General features: G+C 40.1%; 1 protein-coding gene across 28 annotated transcripts in view; it reads left to right on the top strand.

Annotated features, from left to right (window-relative positions):
• The window catches only part of LOC141577532 (uncharacterized), a 137,951-nt gene that overhangs the window by 96,091 nt on the left and 18,583 nt on the right, over nucleotides 1-23,277 (top strand). For 24 of the 28 annotated variants that reach the window (XM_074362898.1, XM_074362891.1, XM_074362893.1 and 21 more), the window contains 4 exons: nucleotides 6,783-6,968; nucleotides 8,855-8,914; nucleotides 9,445-9,665; nucleotides 15,720-15,919. The gene's annotated coding sequence lies outside the window, so the exon portion shown is untranslated. The remainder of the gene's footprint in view (nucleotides 1-6,782; nucleotides 6,969-8,854; nucleotides 8,915-9,444; nucleotides 9,666-15,719; nucleotides 15,920-23,277) is intronic. The other 4 variants (XM_074362900.1, XM_074362903.1, XM_074362899.1 and 1 more) reach the window with 3 other exon arrangements.

Raw genomic sequence — 23,277 nt, forward strand, 5'->3', positions numbered from 1 at the left:
CAGTCATTTTCCCTTTTTAAAGGATGTGGCAAAGTGTAATATATTTGAGCTGGTTTTTCACTGAACAATTTTTAGTGTTTTCTGGGACTCCCCAATGCCCCAAGGTTCCATGCAGCAGGGTGTCCCCTCAGAGCAGGTCTGTCAGAGCTTGCCCTGGGTTGACGTGGTGTCACGGGGAGCAGGACGGTCAGAGTCCCCTGATTTTCCGAGCTCCGTCTCCTCATCCTCAGTGCCGGGTTTCTCATCCGTGTCTACTTAGGGTTGTTGAGAATCACACGTGATGGTTCAGGTGTGATTTGTGATTGTCTCTGTGATTGGCATATAGTCAATATTTGAAAGAAACACTTTTTTTTAGTATAATTGTAGCACATAGATTGCAGTGCTTTTTAGTCTGCTTTTTTTTTTATATAACTTTATTCTTATTTTTAAATATGCACTTATTTTTATTTATTTTTTTTGAGGTACTGGGGACTGAATCCAGGACATTGTTCATGCTAAGCAGGTGCTCTACAACTGAGTAATACACACCCTCCTTGTCTGCACTTGAAAATAAATATTTCAATACACAAAATAGCTCTTAAACACCATCATGGGACCTAGTCACTGTATAGAGAGTTGAACACGTATGCTTTTTCAATAAGAATAAATGTTGTTGAGACATACATTTCTGAATCTGTTAATGTGCTTAAAAACGATCATAGGTAGTGATAAACACTAATCTTTGATCCAGTACTTCTTAGGGTCTGTTTTGCCATCAAGTGAAATTACATTCTACAGAGAAAGCTAATTGGATCTCTTTGATATTTGGATGGTTTAGCAGATGATCAAGGCTTTCAAAAGCTGACAGATTTGTATTTTAAACTAACTACAAAGTTATCTTCTAGAAGTTGGAATTCCTAAACTTGTGAAGTGCCCAGTAATCCAGGGGGTATGTGTCTGTGTCTGTGTGAACGTTTGTGTGTGTGATTTCAGGAATCTAGAAATAAGTTTCATATGGACTTCTGATACCTTTCTCCTACAGTTCAAGGTATAGGCATATATTTACACAAATAAATTGATATTCTTTTGTCATTTTGCATATTGGTGGGAATAAGAGTTTCTCATACTTGTTTCAGAAGGGTTGGGGAGCATGAGCTCAGAAAACGGGAGGAGAAAGAGGCAGGGAGGCACTTCACACTTTGTGCAGAATATGAGAAACAGTAGCTGTTTTTTCTCTTTTCTTCTAAAGCAAACTGGCACTGAATTGTAACCTACTATTACCCAGAATTGCTTTTCTGATCAGATACAAGTGCCTCAGATTTTTCAAGGCAACATGAATGATGAAATGTGTTTTAGCAGTTATCATTAAAAGTAGTTTTATTTTTCAAGTAAAAGGCTATAGCCTGTTCTTCCAGCGGTACATGAAGTCCTCATTGTTCTATGTACATGATCAATGTGCTTAGTTTCTTTTTTTTTTTTTTTTTTAAGTGCTTGTTTCATTGTGGTGTGAATGAATGTTTAAAATTTCTGGATTTTGATCTTTAGAACATGCTGATTTATCAGAGCTGTTAAAAACCTGATTGTTCTTTGGTCCTTATTTGTTGGGGCACCCTATTGATTTCTGTTGTCTGTTAAAGCGGGAAATGCTTCCTCTAGCCTGCAGATCATTAAGTGAATGGTTTGCAGTGTGCCTTTAAAATTATTTGAATGCATTGAGCATGTTTGTCCAGTGAATTCTGTATTAACTCATTCTATTGACTTTGCTTTGGTTCTGTGGCTTTTGCTCCTCTCCACAAGAATTTGAATTCTCTGTTGCATTTTGTATACGTGTTCTTAACAGGGGAAGAAATTTTGCATTTTTTACAGAGGTGGCTTTTCCTATCCCCTCTGAATGCCTTCTATAATTGATACAATAGTAATCTGTTATTGCAGTGCATAATTCTTTCATAAACTATTTTTTGGCATAATCAGAAACAATGACAAAGTATGATAATAAAAAATATGAAAACCTTCCTTCCTTTGAAGAATAGAAATCAGGTGGCCAGGCTCACGCATGCTTTGTACCTGACACACTTACTCTCATGTCATTGTGTATCATGATTCGGAGATGGAGTTGCTCCAGGTTTATAGATTTTTGTTTTAACATTTGTGTTGAATTCTTTCTCCAGGCTGATATTTCCTGTTGGTTTTGTGGAAAGAGTAGAAGGGAAACAAATCCTTTGTTTTGTTTTCAGGATGCCTGAGTTGATGAGAAAAGGGTTGAGGGTGGGCTGAGGAAAAGAGTGACACTCCCTCTCCTCCCGGCTGAAATTGATAAACAAAGAAATCAATTAAGTGTATCGGTATTTGACCAATAGAAGTTAGAGAGCCCAAAATGACTAGATATGCCCAATGGAAATTACTGAATTCACCTGCAGAATTATGTGCTTTACCAAGTAGAAGCAACTTAGAGCAATCAGAAAAATCAGTAATATGATGAGATATAAAAGGAATATTATATCTTTTATTTCTGAAACTTTTCTATGGTAAGTTGTGTAGAGCTAAAATTCAGTTTCAAGCACCAGGAGTTAAGAGTGTGGGTAGTTCTGTAGGATCGTTATTCACGGATGTGCCTAGACCCTGCTAGAGTGGCTGAAGATGGCAGGAAACGACCCAGAGGCAGGATTTGTCATCCTAGGGTGTCCTCCATAATGGTTCCATGTGGGACCCCATGATTGGTTTAACAAATTGTAACACACTCCAGCCTCCTGTGAACTTTAAGAAGAAAAATATATGCTTAAAAACTGCTTTGCAAGCAAGTGCCTGTACATCCTCACTCCAGTCTCCTTGCATTAAAAAGCAGAGACAATGCTTTGCTTGCATAGTTGAGCTTTTAGATAGCACTCTGCTGGTTGCAAAGCAAGGAACGAGGCCCTCAGCTATAAACGCTGAGTTTGTGTGCTGTTAGATAGTCTATGATCCACAGAACAAGGACCTGGCTGGTCTGGTGTTCTGCTTTGTAATTCACATGTCTAAAAATGTATCTTGCTCCCCTCACCCCATGACTTCCCTAAAGATACACTAATCCATTGTACTCATTGTGTATTCTACAATCTCTGCTTCATACTGTCTTTCCCGAAGTTCCTATTACTATCACACAACTGTTAATGAATTTTTCCTTTGATTATACACAATAAATAAGGGTGCAATTGAGAGGCTCGTGGAGTTGGCTCCCTACTCCCTCTCGATTTATTGACTTTTTCCACAGAGACTTGAATAATCATTCCATGTCGGTAAGACTTCTGCCATCCAACCCACAGTTCCAGGTGAGAAGGATGCAGGTTTATCTCTCCTACCCGATGGAGAGAGAGGAGAGAATTGAGATATGCTCCCCCATGGTCCCTTCCTGTCCCACGGCCACTGCAGTTCACCTGCAGCCTTCTGGCCTCTGCTCAGAGGGCCTCTGTCCCAGGACTGACTGCAGCTTTTTCTTCCCTTGTCAACATTTCCTGTGCCTTTAAGAAGTTGGTCTCTTCTCTGCAATTCAACCCTGGCAGATGTGATGGTGGTCAGCGTGCTGGTGGGCAGTCCTTTGGGGACTCCCAGGAGACATGCTGATTCTCCTGAGTCTCTCAATCGGGGTTACAGAACAGTCAAGCACCGAAGGAAGCCCATTCACGTGAGGTCAACAGAGCATTTTATCACTTTCATTTTATTTTTAAATTTTCAGTGGAGAAATTATTTGTAGCAAACTGTTCCAGATATTCGGCCGCCTGCTTTCCTCACCACCATTTCCTTGTTGGCTCTGGTGCTTGTTTTAAGAACCAGGTTTCTTCTCTGGTCATTTGTAGCAGCTGGGCTTGCCGAATCCTTGATCTGCATTTGAAGCAGAATGCTTCTTCCTGATGTGAAACAGATTTTCCTATTTCTGAATATTTCGTGTACACTCAGCAACTGTTTCAAGTGAAATGCTCTTGTCCAATTTCGGTTAACTCACATTTGCTGATCTCCTACTTTCATGCTGAGGGCAGTTTCTTCTTCCTCTAATAAAACTTAGCAATTTGCATTTACTAGGGAAGGTACTGGCCCGAGGTGCTTTTTTTCTTACCAGTTTTAATACAATTCACCCATTTAAATATACAGTCGTTTTTACTCTATGCCCAGAATTGTGCATCCCATTTAATCTTAGAATATTTTCATTCCCCCAACAGGAAGCCCCGTATGCATAAGCAGTCATTCCCATCTTCACCATCCTCCCCCAGCCCCAAGGAGCCACTCTTCTCTCTCTTTGGATTTGCCTGTGCTGGACATTTCATTTAAATCGAGTAACTTCATATAAGTGGAACCGTCTATTGTGACTGACTTATTTCACACTGAGTAACGTTATCAAAGTTTGTCCACGTTGTGGCCTGGGTCAGTACTCTATGCTTTGCTATTGCTGAATAATATTCCACTGTATGGCTGGGCCCCACTGTTTACCCATTCATCAGGTGATAGGCAATTGGGTTGTTTCTGCTTTTTGGCTGTGATGAGTAGTGTCGCCATGAATATTCCTGTAGGAGTTTTTATGTGGACATTTGTTTTCAGTTCTCTTACGTCTGTGCCCAGACAGCAGAGTTGCTGGGTCATTCAGAAACCAAATGTTCAACTCTCTGAGGACCTGCCAGACTGTTTTCCAAAGTGGCCATGCTGTGTTACGTCCTCACCAGCAAGGGCTGCGCGCTCCGCTTCCTCTGTGTCATTATTAGTGCTTGTTACTCTTTTTTTTTATTATAACCTATTGTTGTGAGTGTGAAGCGGTTTCTCCTAGTGATTTTGACTTGATTTCCCTTACAGCTAAAGATATTGAACATCGTTTCTTTGTGCTTATTGGCCATTTGTATATTTTCCTTGAAAAATACCATTTCAGATCCTTTATTCACCTTTTAATTGAGTTGCCTTTTTATTGTTGAGTTGTAGGAGGTACTTTTTTTTTTTTATAGATACAAATTCCTTATCAGATAAATGATTTGAAAAAAATTTCTCCTGTGTGTTGTTTTTTCACTTTCTGGATGGTGCCCTTTGAAGCAAAGTTTTAAATTTTGATGAACTCCAATTTATCTCTGTTTTCTTTGTTCCTTGTGCTTTTGGGGTATTATTTAAAATCTGAGGTATTTTATTTAAAATTTTATATATAAAATAACTTAATTCGTAGGACCGTTCTAGGAGATGGGTGCGGTTGTTGTCCCCAGTGTATGGATAGAAGACTGAGATGCAGAAAATTTCTCTGAAATATCAGTTTCACAGCTACCTAGTGCTGTGGGAGTTCAGGCACTCATGTTCGTCCCAAACATCTGTGATCCTCACCACCATGCTCCACTACTGCCTGGAATCATTAATGAAAACGTCTTTCCTTTTTTGATTCCTTGTTAGTTTGTTTTCTCATTGGGGACCTCATCTCCTCATTTTCCTTTCGGATATCAGTGTAGATTTATTTTAGGTCTCATGTAGGCAGAAGCATTTCTATCAGTTAACTTCTTTATTACTCACTCTCCAGTGATGATTGTTGCTAGTTGACCTAATCAAGTCATGCTTAAGTCTTTCCTTCTCATGACACTAAAAACAGTCATGACTTACAGAATGCTAAAAGCAGAAAGTACTTGATTGATTTTATTTTGCTACCCAATCAAAACAATCAAATAAAAACCCGCTGTTGACACAGATTATAAGCCCTCCAGGATAGGGTCACTGTCTTCCTTGTGTTTCATTTATTTGGTCACAGTGTCTGGATAGTGCCTTGCTGTTCAGCAGTTTTGTTAGGAAACGGTGCTCGTGAATCATTGTAAGGACAGAATTTTGACAACAGACTGAGTTGTTCATTTCACGAGGGAAAAGATAATATAGAAATACTGCTCAGATCTATTTTAAAATTAAGCTTGGAATTTTGAGAACAATTCAAGAAACCATACAAAGATTTTTCACTAATTTTAGATCTATCTTAAACACATTATGGTTACATAGCAGAGTAACTTATCAAGTAGATTTGACAAGAGGAGTGTATTATTGATTTTTTGTTTTAGTTGAAATATTCTATCTGGGATAAAGTAATCAGTGCCTATAAATGAACAAATATGTTTGTATTTCTATGCAACATGGGAGCAGACTTCATATGTTTCTATATAATATATATGACTGTGTGTTTTAATCTGTCTGTCAGTGTTTTTATAGTTTTTCAGCAATGTTGTAACATTAGAATTCTAAGAATTTCACTCCCGATACTACTGCAGTTTGTACTGTGTATCCTGTCTTATGTATGGGATTCCACTGTCCCCTAAGTGAGGAATTTCCTCTCCTATTGAGTTAGAAGCAGATTTAAAGGAACTGTGATTTCTAGGCGTTTGCTCTCCATGTGTTTGCACTTGGGTGTCAATCACAATTTTCCCTTTCTTGAGTTTTCATTGTTCAATTAGAATTTTTGAAAATAACTATTAATATGTTTCACTAGTCTCCCTAGAAACTTGATGTTTTTGTGCTTTTCAGTTTTCAGTTTATGAAAATTGTAAATGCACACTTGTTTTTAAGTAGTCCTTTTTCTCTAGATATTTGTTTACCTCTTTATAGTTAAAATAATTTTTTTCCCAATGAATGAATCACTGTGCATGTTTCACAAGATACCTTACTTTTTATTTTTCTTATTCTAACAGGTATATTCATTGTAGAGAATTTTGAAAATAAGGATAAACCCAGTAATAACTTAAAAATGGCCTCTAATCTCACCTGGAGATACACTTGTAAGGTTTGAAATTGAGAATTACAAGTCCTCTCATTTTTTTCTTTTTTTCAAGTACGTTTTGGTTACTGAGTCCCTCGAATTCCCATATGAATAGTAGCAGCAGCTAGTCAGTTACTGCAGAGGAGCCCGCTGGGATTGTGATCGAGACCACATTGAGTATACAGATCGCTCTGGGGAGCACTGCCATCCCAAGAGCGCTGTCATCTGATCCAGGAATGGGCGTGGTGTGTCTGTCCAGGTATTTAGGTCTTCTTTAATTTTTTTCAACAATGCGTAGAGTTTACATAGTATTATTTTACCTTATTTTTTTGCCTTTATACAGAGTACAAGTGTGCAAGGTACCAGGATCAGAATTGTATTATAGCCCCGCCACTTGCTGCCACCAAGGACGCTGCACTCTTGCTTTGCCCTGTGTAAAATCTTGCACAAAATAGGACCTAAGTAACTCTCTCTTGAATGAATGATTATATGATAGCTGGATGATGCTGGAGAGTCCTTGTGATGATGTCTTTTTCCCAGACTTTCCCCTCTTCTTAACTATGCCTTTTCTCTTCCTTTCCTCCAGCCTGGGTTTCAGCCTGCCTGTGGCATTGATTTTCCCTGAGTGTGGACTCTTCCTTTAACTAGTTCATGATAATGTTTCATGCGGGCTATGAAAGCTTGCTAGATGCCAAGAAATAGCAAATTCACTGCATGCTAGTATTTTTAGTCTGTGGTATTATACTATCCATTGAAATTAAATCAGGCTGACCCCCTGAGCCCTCCCCTGAGCTCTTTTCTCCTTCCTACGGGTGATACTTCTCTGGTTGCTGTCGGTGCCCTTCCCCCAGACTTGGTTTTGTAGATGAGTAAGTCACCATCAGTGGAGCTCTCTCTTTAAAGATGAAGAGAACATTTGCTCCTTCTCCCTGGTTGGGGACTGGATGAGATGAGGTAACAGATAAAGAATGGAGCCCCATCTCATTCTGACCCCCGCTCTTTCCGTTCCTTTCTCAAGGGGAAAAGAGTACAATTCAAAAATATAAAGATTGTGAGCTAATGAGATAGACAAGACAACCGAACATTTGTTAAATATCCTTTCATGCCGGAAAGAAATGTATTATACACACAAAAAGCACACAAATCACGGTAGTACTGCGGTTACAAACGTGGGTCCGAGTTCGAGTCCTGCTCTGGAGTGACCAGTCCTGTGAGATGGAGAACTGGTAGGTCGGCTTAGCCTCTCCCAGACTTGTTTTCTGTCCTGCAGAGATGGGGCTCGCTAGGCGTCCCTCTCCCGTAGAGGTGCTGTGGGGTGTAAATGGCGCACGTGGGCAGCCCGAGCACAGCTGCTCATTCCTCGTAAGGGCAGGATAGCATCGCTTTTGCGGTGACAGCTTTATGACCGTCCCGTGTAGACTCTTAGTGCTCCGAAGGGATGCCTTGTGGTTTGGAGATGGGATTCTCACTTCTGTAAATACCCAAGGATTGTGTTATTGGGCCATGCTGATTTGAATCTATTCTTTAGAAAGTACATATTGTAGATATATTTTTCAAGCATGCATGCTTTTTTCTTTTATTATTTATAGTTCTACCCTCTCATCTCTTGGTGTGACTTTTCATGGAATCCAGGAAACAGTCCTAAGACACCTGCCTCTTCACACTTCTCCGTGGTGGTTTTCTTCCCTGACTAGAAGAGGGTTCTGCATAGGAAATTTTCTTTGTTCCCCTTTTCTTGGAGTCACTCTGTCTCCCCAACACTCACCTGTCCATCTGTCCATTTCTCTACCCACTGATTCTTCTGACTTGTTCCAAAAAGCATTTCAGGCAGCTTACAGAAGAACAGATACCAAATAAACAGGTGAGAAAATGGGGCCAAGTTCAGACAGTGAGGCTAGGAGGCGAGCCTGTGTGAGAGTTGCAGGCGTGAGACACACGCCTCAGCCCTGTGACTTATAAGATCGACAGCAACAGTGTGCCTGAGGCTGCCAGCAGACACAGGGAAACAGGGTTTGTGGGAGATGCTCACTGGCTGTGAAATAAATAAGTGGCTTAGGAGATGCCCAGCCTTTCCAGCTACTAAGGCTTAGGAGAATATTTTGAGTTTCTTCCAAAATCAGAGTATTGCATCTTTTCTTTTTTCAGAGTTCTATGTATAGTTGGTTACATTCTATACCTGGAAATTTCTCCAAAACTGCTTCCCACGTGAGTCCCATGGCTCGGGAATGGGGTGGTTCTGCTCGTTGACGGGTGTAGGCCAGAAACAGAAAATGACAGCCTCAAAGGAGCCTGGGATTTGTCAGTTATGTTTTGTCAGTGCTGTAGATTTCAGAAAACGCTTTCACCGTTTCTCTCCATCTGAGGTGGCAGCCTGCTCTCTTAGCAGCATCAGGAGCTCAGGGACACGGGATGGTGGGGGCTGACTGCACTGCTATCAAAACAGCTGTGCCAGTCACTGCAGGCGTGGTGATTTTACATAGTGCAATTCATGTTCTTTAATAGGTTTCAACAGGTAGTTAATTAACTGAGTTAATTAACTTTTAAGAAATATGATGCTTTGTTGAAAAGACAGTTATAGGCAGAATATAAGTTGTGAACACTTTAAAAACGGTTTCATTACTGAAATTTTAGTAGGGAAGATTTAGTTTATCTTATTTACACCTCTCTTCAAAAGTAACAAAGAAACAAGACAGAAAAAGCAGAGGATGATTTCTGTTCTTCCTCTTGGCTTGCAGGTGCCCTCACCTCCAGTGGCATCCATCCAGACACCAGCACTGACACTGGCCGTGCTCAGAACTGCCTCAGCCCTGAAGACACAACTGACAAATAGAAGGGGGCTACGCCCTATGACAGCAGGTGCTCTCACTTTGTGGGTCGTTATGTAACTGCGCGGTGTTATTCAGGATCGTCCGTTCTACACTGTGTGACACTGCTGCCGTGTCTCCTAGTTATTTCTGTAAGTACTAGTGTAATTTTTTCAATGTGCGGTACTAGACATCTAAAAATGCTTTTTTCAGATGAAAAATAATGTGTATTTAATATAATAAGTCTGAAAAAAGGGACAAAAGTGTCTATCCTGGTCCCACTACTCAGAGATAATAATTAACACTTTAACATCTATTTTCTGTTCTTTTCATCAGTGTGTATTACGTCTGTCATAAAAACCAGCGAGCACTCTGTGCCTGTTTACTGTGTGGAGACCTCCATTTTCCATTCGGCTTATTACACGTTTTTCTACAGTATTCTCTCTCCCCTGGCATGATTTTTAATGACCAGTATAGCATTCTGTCTTGTGGAGGCATCGTCCATTTTACTTAGGACTTAAATAAACTTTTAAATTCCAAGTATATTTAACTGAAATACTGAAAAGAGAACTGTGGTGGTACCGAAAGGCCCCTACATCCCTTCCCCTTTTTTTCCTGAGAGTAAAAACTGCTGACAATGTGGTGTATATATTTCATGACCTTTATGCCTGTCATATATATATACACATACATACATACATGTATATGAGAAATCTATGTATATTTGTGTGTATATATGCTTTATTGAAAAATAAGGCCATACTATATGTTTTGTGCAGCTCGGTTTATTCACTGAGGTGTATATGATAGACGTCCTCCCACTCCAGACTCACCCGGTCCTTTCAGATAGAGTAGAGGGGTCTCCTGATGTGCAGTAGATTTGGTCTCTTGTGTAAGGACACCTTTGCTGGGAGAGTACTGTGGACAAGGCCTTGGACCACGCCAAAACGCCTGCCCCTTAGTGCCCACAGCTCGCCTTGATTTACCGCATCATTTTCTTGATGGTGGATACTTAAGTTTTCTCCATTTTCCACTGTCAGAAAGGGTGTTTGACTGGCGTCCTTCTTGTACAAACATTCCTGTGATCTTGTATGAGTATTCCTTTAGTTAAGGTTTCTGGAAATTTAGTCCCTGGATATGACAATTACATACATCACAGGCTCCTTTCAAGTGACTCTAGAAATTCCTTCTCCTGCGGGGAATGAAAAGATGTAGAATAACTTATGTAACCAATTCTCTATCGCTGGATATGATTTCACTTCAGCTTTTCTTCCCACCATTGTAAAAAGTGCTGTGTAAATGCTCTGATGAGTACAACTTTTTGAACTGATTTTTTTTCTAAACCAAACGATTCCTAAAATGGAGTTCAGTCTGTGTGTACACACATTTTTCAGAGTTTACATATCCATTGACACGTCGTCCTCCAAAAAGATCGCTCAGTTTGTTCTCTCAAAGATGGACACTACCTAGAATAATTTTTAAAAACATTTGCCAATATGATGAGCAAAATTGCTTTTTCATTGTTTTAGTTTGCACTTGATGACCAGTGAGGTATTGAGCATTTTTCACTCATTAGCCATCTGACTTTTAAAAGGTGAATGATCCCTTTTGTCTTTGCACACATTTAAGTGAGGGAGCTTCTTGTTGCTTTGTGACAGCTCTTTGTATGTTATGAACATTAACCCCTTGTCTTCATTAACATGTATCACAGCTTTTTCTTGTCATTTCTTGCCTTTCATTTTGTTCAGTAGGTTTATTTTTGTTGTGACCGAAAATAATCTTAAGACAGTAAATGTCTTCTTTTTGGGTTTTATCCTTGATAGTATTCTTAGAAATACTTTCTTATAATGGTATATATCTCCTCTGTAGGATTTTTTAATCTCTATGATGGAGATGATAATACTACTTGTTATAGTGAGGAGAAGTTGAATTACTATGAGCAAAGAGTTGTATTTGCTGTTATTAGTACATTCTAATATTTACATCACTATCTGTAATTTTTCTTGTGGTCATTATGACTGGAATAGAATTTGTTTTTTCCAGGTGATTCTCTGATTGTCCCAAGACAATTATTGAATTCATACTTTGCTCTTTGATTTGAAATCCCACCTGTACAAAATATTTATGTACACTAGAGTCTCTTTTTGAGCTCATGGTTTATTTCTGTCAGTCTTACTTTCTTACTCCAGTGCTATATCTTACATATTGTAAAAATTTATTTAATATATGACAGTGCGATTTTTTTTATTCTTTTTTCCATCCCCAATTTTCTTGTCTAGTATTATGACTTTATTATTCCTGAAGAGTTCCAAAATATTTTGCTCAAGTTAAAAAAAAAACAGATAAGAGCTGTCATGGGATTTTTAAGTAAGTTTTGAATTATCTTTAGGAGAACGTTCATCTTTACAAAACTGCTTTCCTCCATACAATATGTTGATGTCTCTGCATTCACACTTCTTACTTTACCCCTCAGTACAGTCCTGTGTTTCTCCATGTACAACATGGGCATTGTTTTTGAGTTTATTCCAGATTATTGTTGTTTTTTTGTTAATTTTGCAAGTGAGAATTTTTGCTATTATATTTTTTAACTGTTAAAACTGACACCTAGGAAGGCAGATTCAATTTGTAAATACTCACTTTGTAACTTGTCATTTAAAATTGTAAGTATTAAGTACTTGTTACAGAATACTTTCTTTTCTGTTTTTAAAAATTTGTTTCCAAGATTCTCAAAATGGTCATAGCTAAGTAGTATAGGTGGGGAGACAGATGGAGAGAGGTAGTGTGGCTCATGTACAAACTGTGAGCACTTTCATGGCTGCCTTTATGCTGGAAAAGCCACTGAAGAGCCCAGGTAAGACCAGGGGTGGCTTTGTACGCACTTGAAAGCCAGCTTTCCTGTCTGTATGGAGAAGCCTGGTGAGTGAGGCAGGTATATGATCAAGGTCGAATGGAGGTTATTGGCTGCACAGAGCACTGTGTCTGTGAGAACAGGAGACCATCGCCATGGGAAATGCTTGGTGCCAGGAACAATGCAGGGAGCTGGGAAGCCTGTCTGTTAAGGATTTTCCAGCCCTGGGAGTGGGAAGATCAGACTCTCCATTCAGATCTGAGTTTGAATTCATCCTCTTTAGTTTACTGGTCCTCTGACTTTTCTCAAGTTATACATCCTCTTTGAACTCCTGTTTTCTTGTCTCTCAAAACAGGAGAATTACGGCCTGCTGCTAGAGTGTTTGATCAGGGTAAATAATTTGTGTCTATAAGATGCCATGTACAGTCACAATCTCAGTGAGAAATGGGCTGTCGCCTCTTCTGCAACTCAGTGCTTGACGAGACATGGGGGAAAGTCAGTCCCTAATTTGTGTGTGATGCAAGTAGGAACAAAATTAAAGTCTTGCCTTTCCCTAGTAGTATTCTTACTCCTTTGCTTCATTTACTTCTTTCCTCCTTTCCTTTCCCCTTTCCCCTCCTCCATCAAAAGATCCTGGGACTCTCTCAGAACACTAGATTCAAGTTACTTTAAAGTTTGGCTCATCCTCATGAAATGACAGTAACATAAAAAAAATCTGTACACATCCCAGAATGCATTGTATTTGATTTACACACACACACACGTGCACACAAACACACACACAATCAGGCTACCTCCCACTTGCAGAGGGAGAAGGAACACTTTTTCTGAGTTTTCATTCACTGAGCGTGAGAACAAAGTCTCTTACGCAGACTTTCACCAGCCTTCGTGCATGGTGTTTTTAATTGGATTTCTGCTTTTTGGCCATAGATATAGTATCCTAATAGAAGAGAGAAAGTGAAGACATAGACATTCAGCTGAGATATTGGTGTCATCATATTTGAGTTGGAAATGGCTTAAGACAGCATAGAGTCATAACTTTTTATGGGTGAGAATCCATGATGGTGTAACTTGGACAAGAACCTGGGTCTTCTGCCATCTTGTCCATGTGGGTGAAGAGGCAACTGGGTGGGGGATGGCAGGGATCTTTCTTGCTTGAGTTCCATGGTCTTGCTAGTTTTTATTGCTCAGCTGCCTTTAGTTTATGTCCATGAGGCCTCTCATGGGAAGGTCACTCTGTCCTGATAGTTTCTTATCAGCAAAAAGCTCTGGACCCACTCATATTTCCCAGAGTTTTCTGCTGACCTGCTGACACTTTATATAAATGAGACCTAAGGAACTACTGAATATAAAATCCTTATTGTTATCGTTTGCCCTCGAGTTCCATAGGAATGGGGTGCTGTCTCAGGCTGTCTAAAGCTAGATCTGAACAAAGATAGGGTGATAGGCTGTGCTGCTGGACCTCCACAGTCGAAGGGGATTTCCACCTTAGTTTTTAGAATCAGGCAGAGGAGTTCAAATCTTGCCTTTACCAGTAATTATCTTTGTGACTTGGGGGAGAAACTGTGCTTTTTTGTGTCCAATTTTCTTTGTAAATAAGTTCAGTATTTATTTTAAGGTTTCTGTTTTAGAATTGAATGAGCTAATTCCCTCATTTATACCTAAAATAGTGATCGCGTGGTTCTATGCTGGTGCCTTGGAGGTTGATTACTCTGGGACTCGGCAGTGAGAATGGGGGTGGTGGACCCCTGGATAATAGAGCTTATATTCCAGAATATGCTTGTAAAAGACTGGATGTGCAGTGGATTTTTAGTAAATATCCACTCCTTTCCTACTCTGCTTTGATTGTGTATATATCTTTATACTAATATATGAACAATTTTTATTGAAATTTTAATATCTTTGTAGTATTTACAATATGTAGCTATAAAAAATAGGTGAAATACAATGATTTGACTTTTATTTTCTTTTCAATAAGCAAAACAAAATAAAATAGAAAAGAACAAAGTTTTGAAGGAGTAGAAATAATTTTATTTCCATGGAATCAATTCCGCATAATAGGTTTTTTGGTCGTGTTGTTAAACAGCATATAAAATTGATTGGTTGTGACATACTGGAAATGAGGAAACAGTGGAGACATACTACCTCTAATGCAGTCATTTATTTACCAAGTCCAAACTTGTTCTGCTTGCTGCATGACAGGCCAATAAATCGGGAGATGAGCTTTTGGAGTAAGGAATAGTGACTTTATTTGAAAAGCTGGCAGACTCAGAAGATGGCATACTGATATCCAGGAGAACTCTCTTCCCCAAGTCAGAATTCAGTCTCCTTTTATACTAAAAAGTGGTGGGGGTGTGGTTGGTTGTTGCAAACTTCTTGCTGTACGAATTGATTTCCTTGGAATCCTTTGTTCTTGCAGCTGTCCATGTGGGTCAAATCATGGCACCCCTGTAAAACCTCAAAAAAACAAAGTTTATTCTTTTTTTGCAACTTGCCATCTCTACATAAGTGTAGAAGAGCTAACATCCTTAAAGATCAGAGCCCGCAGAATAGGCCCTCCTGGATATTTCAGGCTAAAGGCAACTTTCTTTTACACAAGGTGCAGAGATAACAAGTCTTAGCCTAGAAAAAAGGGTACAGGTATAAAGACAAACGAACACATCTAACATGGAGTCAAATTTGTTCTTTTCTATTACAATTTCTTTTTCCACCTCATAGATAATTTTAGTAAGAAACATGAGCAATTTTTTTACTTTTGCTTCTTAATAACGGATAAGTGGCACAACTACAGTTTTGTGAACAGGGATGCTGTGCGGGCATAGGGGTCACAGCAAATTCTTGTTGGGGGTGGTCGACCCTGCAAAATGTCTGATGCCCTGTGAGTGTTGGTGAGAGTCCCCCTAACCAGGGGCTCTCTTCAGGAACCACCATGTGGGCATTGACATCTGGAGACTACTTTTGCAGCTGTATGAAATTTTTTAAGATGCTGTGATGAAAAAATCACTCCAGCTGGGGATAATCAGGGAATAAAGGAAGGAGAAAAGGGCTTGGAGTAGTGTAGAAGAGAAGGACAGAAGATCAGGGAGCCTGGGGGCTTGGGGGCGGGGCCTCGGGAGAGAGAGTAGCAGAGGTGGGGAGGGGCCCGGTTCCAGAACCAGCTCCTGCACCGTTCCCTGCACCCAAGCCTCACAGCTTTTAATTGGGCCCAAGACTCTTTCCTGTCTGGATGTCACCCTGGGCAAACGTTGAGAATCGAAGGTAAGTGGTGGGCAGCACTCACCTAGGGGGTCACTGAGGACTTTGGTCAAGTCCACAGTGCCTTTTCTAGTCATGTGTCTTCACCTGTTCTTTATCTCAGGATCTGAGAAGCAGGAGCAAGGAACTCAGGGAGAGATCCAGGAAGACTTCTGACTCTGTTAAGAGACGACAGTCACAGCGACACGGGGAGCGAGGACACTTGCAGCAAAGTAAAATGACTTCACAACTATTGCATCAGAGCTGCAGGTGTGAGAGAGCCTAAGCCTGTCTCAGAGTGCAGGGGACAAGAGGAAAGGAATGGTAAAATTAACACTGACAATTGAAATTTTGTTAAATAGCCTGCTAATATTAATTGTATCAAATGAATGTATGCAGGTGTATTTCTATGATCAATTATAGGTGCACACAAACACACCAGTCCCTCTTTCTCCCATCGGGGATGGGCTTTCTCAAGCACAGTGCCCCTCCTGGTTGAGTGGGCCACGCTGCGGGTCCTCGCCTGGGGCCAGGCTGCTGCAGGACACTGAGTCCCCGAGGCACGGCCTGGGAGACATGACAGGAACATCTTTGCTCATAACTGAGAGCCTCCGTTTCCCCCTGCAGTGTAAGAATGCCGGTGACTCAGTTAGAAGCATGCATCCAACCCGTCCTTCCGTGTCATCACCATCTAGAATCGGTGCCTGAATCTTCTGAATTTCTCCAGAATGTGGTTTAAAATCACCTTCGACAATTGAGTGTGTGTCCTCTTACAAGTGGAGGAATTGCTGCCGTTTCCCTGGAACTTACTCACCACTAGTCCATCTGATTTTTCTGTGCTAGGATTCAGTATGGCATGCTAAAAATTCTGCAGTCAGATCTTGAAACACTGATGAAGAGGATTATTTATTTTATTTCTTTATATGATAGTGTTTTACTTTCAAAATTCAGAGTTTTCGGTTCTTTCAAAAAATTTTTGGGGGGTTGGAGAAACAACTTTGCTCTTACCATCTCTATGACCTGTTGCTTTGTGCCTCTCACCTGTCTTCTGTCACTTGTGAGTTGGTTCCATTTGTGACCCTGTCAGGGTTGTTCATGTTATAAAACATATAGTCTGTTAAAGTAGAGTCCCTTTTACTCCGAAGACATTCCACAAATACTCCTTAAATCTGGGTGTGGTTTTAAGAAGACAGAATCATTAGAACATGTAGTTGCAGGTTGCTAGTGCAAAATCCCCAAATCAATAGTCTAGCTCAACATCTAAAATCTTTCTTATCTACCTTGGGTTTGCATGGATAAGTGAAGCAATTTGCTAAGAACTCAAGACCAGGGTTAGAATACAGGCTGGTGTAGCTCAGCAGGTCCTCCCAAGCTGATGCTCTGCCAGAGGGAGGGGCCGAGGGGAGAGGGCGTTTCCTGCCCTCCCTGAGCTGACAATTTGATGGCAAAGATCTTTACCAGGTGAAGAACTGGGAGTTTCTTCTAAGAAGAGTGGGTTTGAAAAGAGTCCTAAAACCGCGGGAGTGACACAATCCCTTTTGTCTCAAGTACGTGAGAGCGGCTGTGGGGACACTTGGGAGACTCGTGAGTCCAGGTGTGCAGTGTTGGTGGCTTCCACTTGAGCGGTGGGTCGGTCAGTGGGTAAAAGCGAACAGATTGAAGGCATGTTTAGATGGTAAAAATGAAAGGATGAATGCTGTCTGTGAAGGTAGGATGGAGGAAGGCCCAGGTTTCTGGGTGGATTAATGAGGTAAGTGGTGGTCCTGCTGTGCTGTGAGGAGGGAAAGCTGCAGAGGGAGCTCTGGGGGAAAACTGATGAGTTCAGCTGTGGGTGAAGTGAAAGGCTGTTAGATGTGTGGACTGGGAGATCTGGTGAGAGCAGGTACTGAGTAGGAGGAGGGGAGAGAGACCTTCAAATCATTTTGTCTTGTGAACATACAAATAAGTATGAGTAATGACACACAACACCTCTCTATTCTGGATTAAAACCCAGTAACATTTTTCTATATTGACTGCAGAGGTTCTTAATAATTTTTTAATAGAAATAAAAAAATAGAAACAGAATAGTGAAGTTAATGAACATCTTAGAGTTGATGTGTGTCCTTGTATGTATTTTGATACCTCATCTGTTTATAACCATAATCTACAAAAAGTTAGCTTGTTTAGCATAAGAGTTAAACAGAGGGACGTGAAACACACAGTTGGGGGTTGAGGCTGATCACCTTGGGCAAACTATGTCGCCTCTGTGTCCGTTAGTTGCTTCTTCTGTGACTGCCTCCAGGCCCCTCATCACAGCTGATTTCCTAGACTAGATGTTGGGAGGGAGGCTGCTGAAGGGGCTAAGAAGTGGTAACTGCTTGGGATACTGAAGAGAGACAAAAACAGATTAAAGCCGAGAAACTGAGTACAAATACCCTCAAAAAAGGAAAAAAAAATCACACAGTGTTTTGAGCCACTTAGCGTAAGGGAAACAAAATCACGTGGACCCAGTTTTCTTGAGCATATGAGTATAGTGGGTGGAAGGGTGTCATCAGAAAAGTGTTGAGAAAAGGCCTTTTGGTTTCCCTTGACATTTGCAGTAAGGATGGGAGCAGAAGCGAAAACCCCCTGTTCACTGTGGAAGGTGTTCTTTTTTGCAAAACTGACCAAAGGTTAGAGACAAGTCATCAGCGGTGCTGGCAAATGAAGAGACTTCTGGATTGGGTGGGGCACTTGCTGTGACTTCCAGGTGGCCTGCTGGCTGGGGGCTGTGAGGTGGGCAGTAGGTTTGCAGGGTGACCCGTGCATAATTCCTGGCTCTGAGGCTGCTGGTCTGACTAGCAGACCTGAGCACCCGCAGACCTAATGGGGCAGCTCGGGATGTGGCCTGGGACACCTGCCATTCTGAGGGCAAGAAGAGGGCTCCCCTGAGGGGGTGTCCCTGCGGAGAGTGGAAAAGTCCTCCTGCAGGGGAAGAAGTGCCTCTGAGCAGGGGGAAGGATGCACAGGCAAGACCAGCCTGAGCATGGAGGTTTTGGGAAGCCGGAAGTCATAAAGTGGCCCAAGCAGCCTTGTTCCTGCGAGATTGGAAGGAAAAGATGCTGAAAAGGCAGGCTAGGGTCAGACCGTGTTGTGGGTTATGAGTGACAGTAAAGGACTGGTCAGGCAGGCACGAGAGAACCCTGTGGGGGTCCCAGCTGGGGCATCACGCCAGAGGGAGGAGCAGAGGTATGGACTTTGCCACTTATTAGCTGTGTGACTTTGAGCAATATCACCCCACCCCTCTCTATATATATCTTCATCTGTAAAGTGACACAGCTCGTGTCATCAGAAGGCTTAGTTTAGCTCTAATCCTTTTGTCCAGTCCTGTCAGTGCTGCCCTGCAAGGTTCTGCAGCAGCTGCTCTTACCCGGAGAAGGGAGGGCGTAGAGGGACTTTGTAGTGCCCGAGGGCAGTAAGGGGTTGCTTTAAAAGCAGACATGTAGCCGCCTGCAGCTGCAGGCCTGCAGGCAGTTTAGTTGATGGTCCTGGAGAGGACTTTGGAGGCCATAGCATCATCTTAAAACTTGTTTTCCCTTGGGGACCGGATTTGCCTTTGCAGATTAATGTTGAAGATTTGGGCTTCTGGCAAAGCTGTTTTCAGAGATGAGTATATACATAACATATAGTATAAAATAAAATGCTTTTATTTAATCTGTGGGACTTTGTAGCTGTTTGGAGCAGTTCTGTTGGCCTGGTCATCACGGAGGACACTAGGGGTCAGCAGAGCGTGCGGGAGGGCAGGCCGACCGCTGTGCTTCTGCGGGGGGTTCTCCCCAGCATGGAGCTCTGTTAAGTTGAATCTTCTCTGAGTTTGGTTGCCAAGCGTGCAGACAGCAAATTAATGAGTTCTGGTGGGATTGTATAATGACAGGAAGAAAGAGGAAACCGTAGTTTTTCGGGACTAGAACATGCTTTTGGTTCCTGACAGTGTGTTCCATTACAGAATTGATGAGTTGTGTCTATTCTGGGACTTCATTGAAATAATCGTTCAGCCTAAAATTTAAGAGTTATGTTTTATTTGGCGGGAGGGCTCGAGCCTGGATGACAGCCTCTCAGATCTCTGAGGGACTGCTCCCAAGAGGTAGGGGAGGAGCTTGGATAAATAGGAGCTTTACAACAAAGACCAGGTACTTGGAACAATAAAAGATTGCTTGTTATCTAAAGAAAGCCAGATATCTCAAGTTCAAGTATTTAGTGCTTTTCTATGTATGGGATGAAGCAAACATATGGGTTATTGAATTCATTCCTTTGGCAAGCACCTAGCTATCTAGGGAGAGTATCCTGTCCTTTCTTATTCTGAGTCTGCTCAGAGGGCACCACTGTGAGTGGCTGAAAGGCTGGGTTTCAGGCATATCCTCGCTGGGGTGTGGCAGCAGCTGCTGAGGGCTTGGTCTCAGCATTCTTTGTTTACTGACATGGTTGCAGTATTTTCACTCACATTGTAGTATTTTCATTCAGAGTGCTCCCCCTTGGTCCTAAATTCGACCTATATTTTGAGAGACATTTCATGACCAATTTTGTCCCACGGTGCTAGGATGGCTCATTCCTATTTCAGGTGAAGAATTTTCTGAGCTGCCATTCAAGGTGTTAGGTTTTTTTATCAGGGCCTGTTGATACTAAAAGTTTTCTGGATCGCCTGTCTTACTAGTCTATTATGATCCAGGAAATGTTTGCCCTTCGTTGCTCATTCCCATACCTAGAATCACACTATTACATTTATTTTATGCAGGGTTAAAAATTTTATCTATTTCTTCAGGATGTTTAGCCATCATCAATCTTGTAGGCCTAGTTACACGTTGGGAAATGTAACAGACAACAATTTAATAAAGTAGAGATCATATAACTAATATAGCTAGTAACGTTTTAAAGTCACGAGTAAGAATTTAATAGTAGAGAAGTTGTATATTTGGGTTAAAATTTTGCTTGTATTTCTGATTGAGTTTGAGTGATCTTATGAGAAAGTTCATATTTATGGTCAGGCTCCGAGCAGGTATTAATTGGCCAGGTGAGTTCTCCCACGTTGTAAGATCAACAGTGGCCTAAACAGAACTATAAATTATTTTTAGAATAACGTTTCTGAGGGCTATCTAGTTAGAGCCTTGGAGTAGGGAAACCCACCAAGGTAACACAGAAGTACTAGACATAGGTAATTTACCATAAACTTAACAATTGGAGTAGTTCATAATCAAAGGTAGGAGAAATTGTCAAAGTAATTGGTATACAAGCCTGGTCCGTTGTCTTGGGTCAGCTGTCGATCTCAGATGTCGTCTTCTTCTCATCCTGGCCTGGTAGCTTTTTCACCATTTTTTCATTGTTTTCAGGTGAGCAAGTGCTCTATAGGCCAGTGCACGGAAGTGGCTGTTTCTGATAGGAAATGAATCCGAAATTCCGTTTCCTTCAGCTTTTGTGTGTATGGTCTAAATAAGAGTACTTGATAAAAGGTCTTTCCATTCAGGTTGGAGACAGTTCTTTAAGTCATGCATGTTCCAGTATGTATAATCCCCTGGCTTAGGTCATGGAGCATTGGAAATTTACACAAGTATAGATTAATGAGCTTCGGAAACAAACCTAGAGTATCCTTTTCATAATTAAATTAAACTGTACAGCAATATGACATAAAAGCAAGGAATGATCTGGGAAGTGTCTTAGTAAATATAGACCTCAATTAACAAAACTAGAACTTAATATCCAGTAAAATATAATATTTTTTCTCTCTAAAATTACCCTCATTTTTCTCAAATAAAGCCAAATCAAGATTAATTTCTTTACAAGTCAAGTCTGATTATTTGATCATATAGGCTTTTTTAAATTGGCTGTGTTGGAACTTTTAATAAGGAGTCTCAGGGTAGAATGTTAATAAGATTTGCTAAGGCCTGGAAAGCCACGTCAATGGCTTGTCATTGATTTCTGCCTTACAGATTTAGGTAAATTCTTTTCTCTTTAAAATTCTTAAAATAGCTTTAGATTCTTATATCTGTTAGGAGATGATCTTCCTCATTTGTCTGATTGAGCCATTGGGGACCTAAGAGTTTTTAGTCTCTTGAAGGATCAGATAGGGAGAAAAGATAACTGTATCAAGTCTGCTTACATAGGTATAATTTATCAAATTTCTGTGATTTATAACTAGCTTAAAAGGAAGAGTTTATGTCTGGGAAACAGGTTAAAAGCCAGTAGTAGTTCAAACAACATCAAAAATTATAACCATATTCATCAGTTTACTTAGTCCCACATAACTAATTCTTTTAATCAGAGTTTTCATTAGATATTTAAAATTTCTTACCCAGTTTAGTTCAGTGCTATAGTTTGAAATTTATTAGAAATCAGTAAATCTCCTTGAAGAGAAAGCATTTTCAAAATCATTAGATGAAAACAATTAAAAGTCTATAAAAGACAAAGATTTAAAAGCATGCTTAAACACAGTTATAGTATAATCGATAAAGAAACCTGGTCACTATACCCAGAATTATCACTGGTTACATTTCAGATATACCAGAATTTTAGGGAGACCATATAATTTCTAGAATATCTATATTAATAATATTTTCTCATACAATATAACCTTAGAAGATTTATTATTCATTTGACAATATCATGTTATTTAACATGCCAATTGAAACTTACTGTTTTAAAATCTCTCTTTGGGATGTTTCAGGGGCCATCTGTAACTTCCCAAACTTAACTGGAGATTAAAAGAACTTTAATTAGAAATTGATATCTGGGGATCTTTTTAAAAGATTTCAGAACACTTGGTCAGATAAACATATAGGTCACTGTAAAGCAGTACTTATTCATTTACAAGGAAATACGTCAAAGGTAAAGGCAGAACAGATCAGTTAAGTGGTATAAGAAGGTTTACAATCTGTTGCTGAAGGTGGATTAACATTTCAAAAAACATGTTTCCTCTTAACAGCGAGAAAACCAAATCTAGTCTTGTACCAACTTACTTCTAAGATTCATTTACTTTGCCCAAGTTGATTCTAAATTTAGCCAATTCCGACAACGTACGAAACTCTTTCCTTAGGGTACCTCTTCCACAAGCCTTCCACAGCTTTCTATTCTCATATTAGTGTGTCCCTTATTTTCTCTTCCATTCAGAAATAACCAGCTTCAGGACAAACTCACTATTTTTCATTAACAAAATATAATTCCATTCTTATATCTTCCTTTACACATTTATCTTACTTTCCTAGGATACTGAGATCATTCCCTTAAAAATAGAGTCTATTTCAGGGTGGCACCAACCATTTATTAATATATCTATACGCCTTTAGTTTCTCTGTAAGAGTAAGTTAAATGTTAAGTAATTCATATTTCAATCTTATTTTATCTGAAAATGGCATAGCTATTAAATAAAATCCTATCATTTAACTTAATTTAGCACAACTCTAGAATTTAAAGATACCAAACATTTAGAGATTATGATAAGCATACATTTTAAAAATATATTTTAAAAATTTACCCAAAGCTCTCATCTCATTTGCATTTAATTTACTTAAAATTTTACCACACCACATTACTGTTATTTTTTTCTTGACAAATATTCATCAGATATAACAATATCTTATTTGACTTTCATTAAACCTAGGTACAGTAAAGGTATTATACTTAATATTGATGACTTTAAAGATGTCTATATTAATTAGAACATACTTAAACTAAAC

Source organism: Camelus bactrianus, chromosome 4 (genome assembly GCF_048773025.1).
Source record: "Camelus bactrianus isolate YW-2024 breed Bactrian camel chromosome 4, ASM4877302v1, whole genome shotgun sequence".
NCBI lineage: Eukaryota > Metazoa > Chordata > Mammalia > Artiodactyla > Camelidae > Camelus > Camelus bactrianus.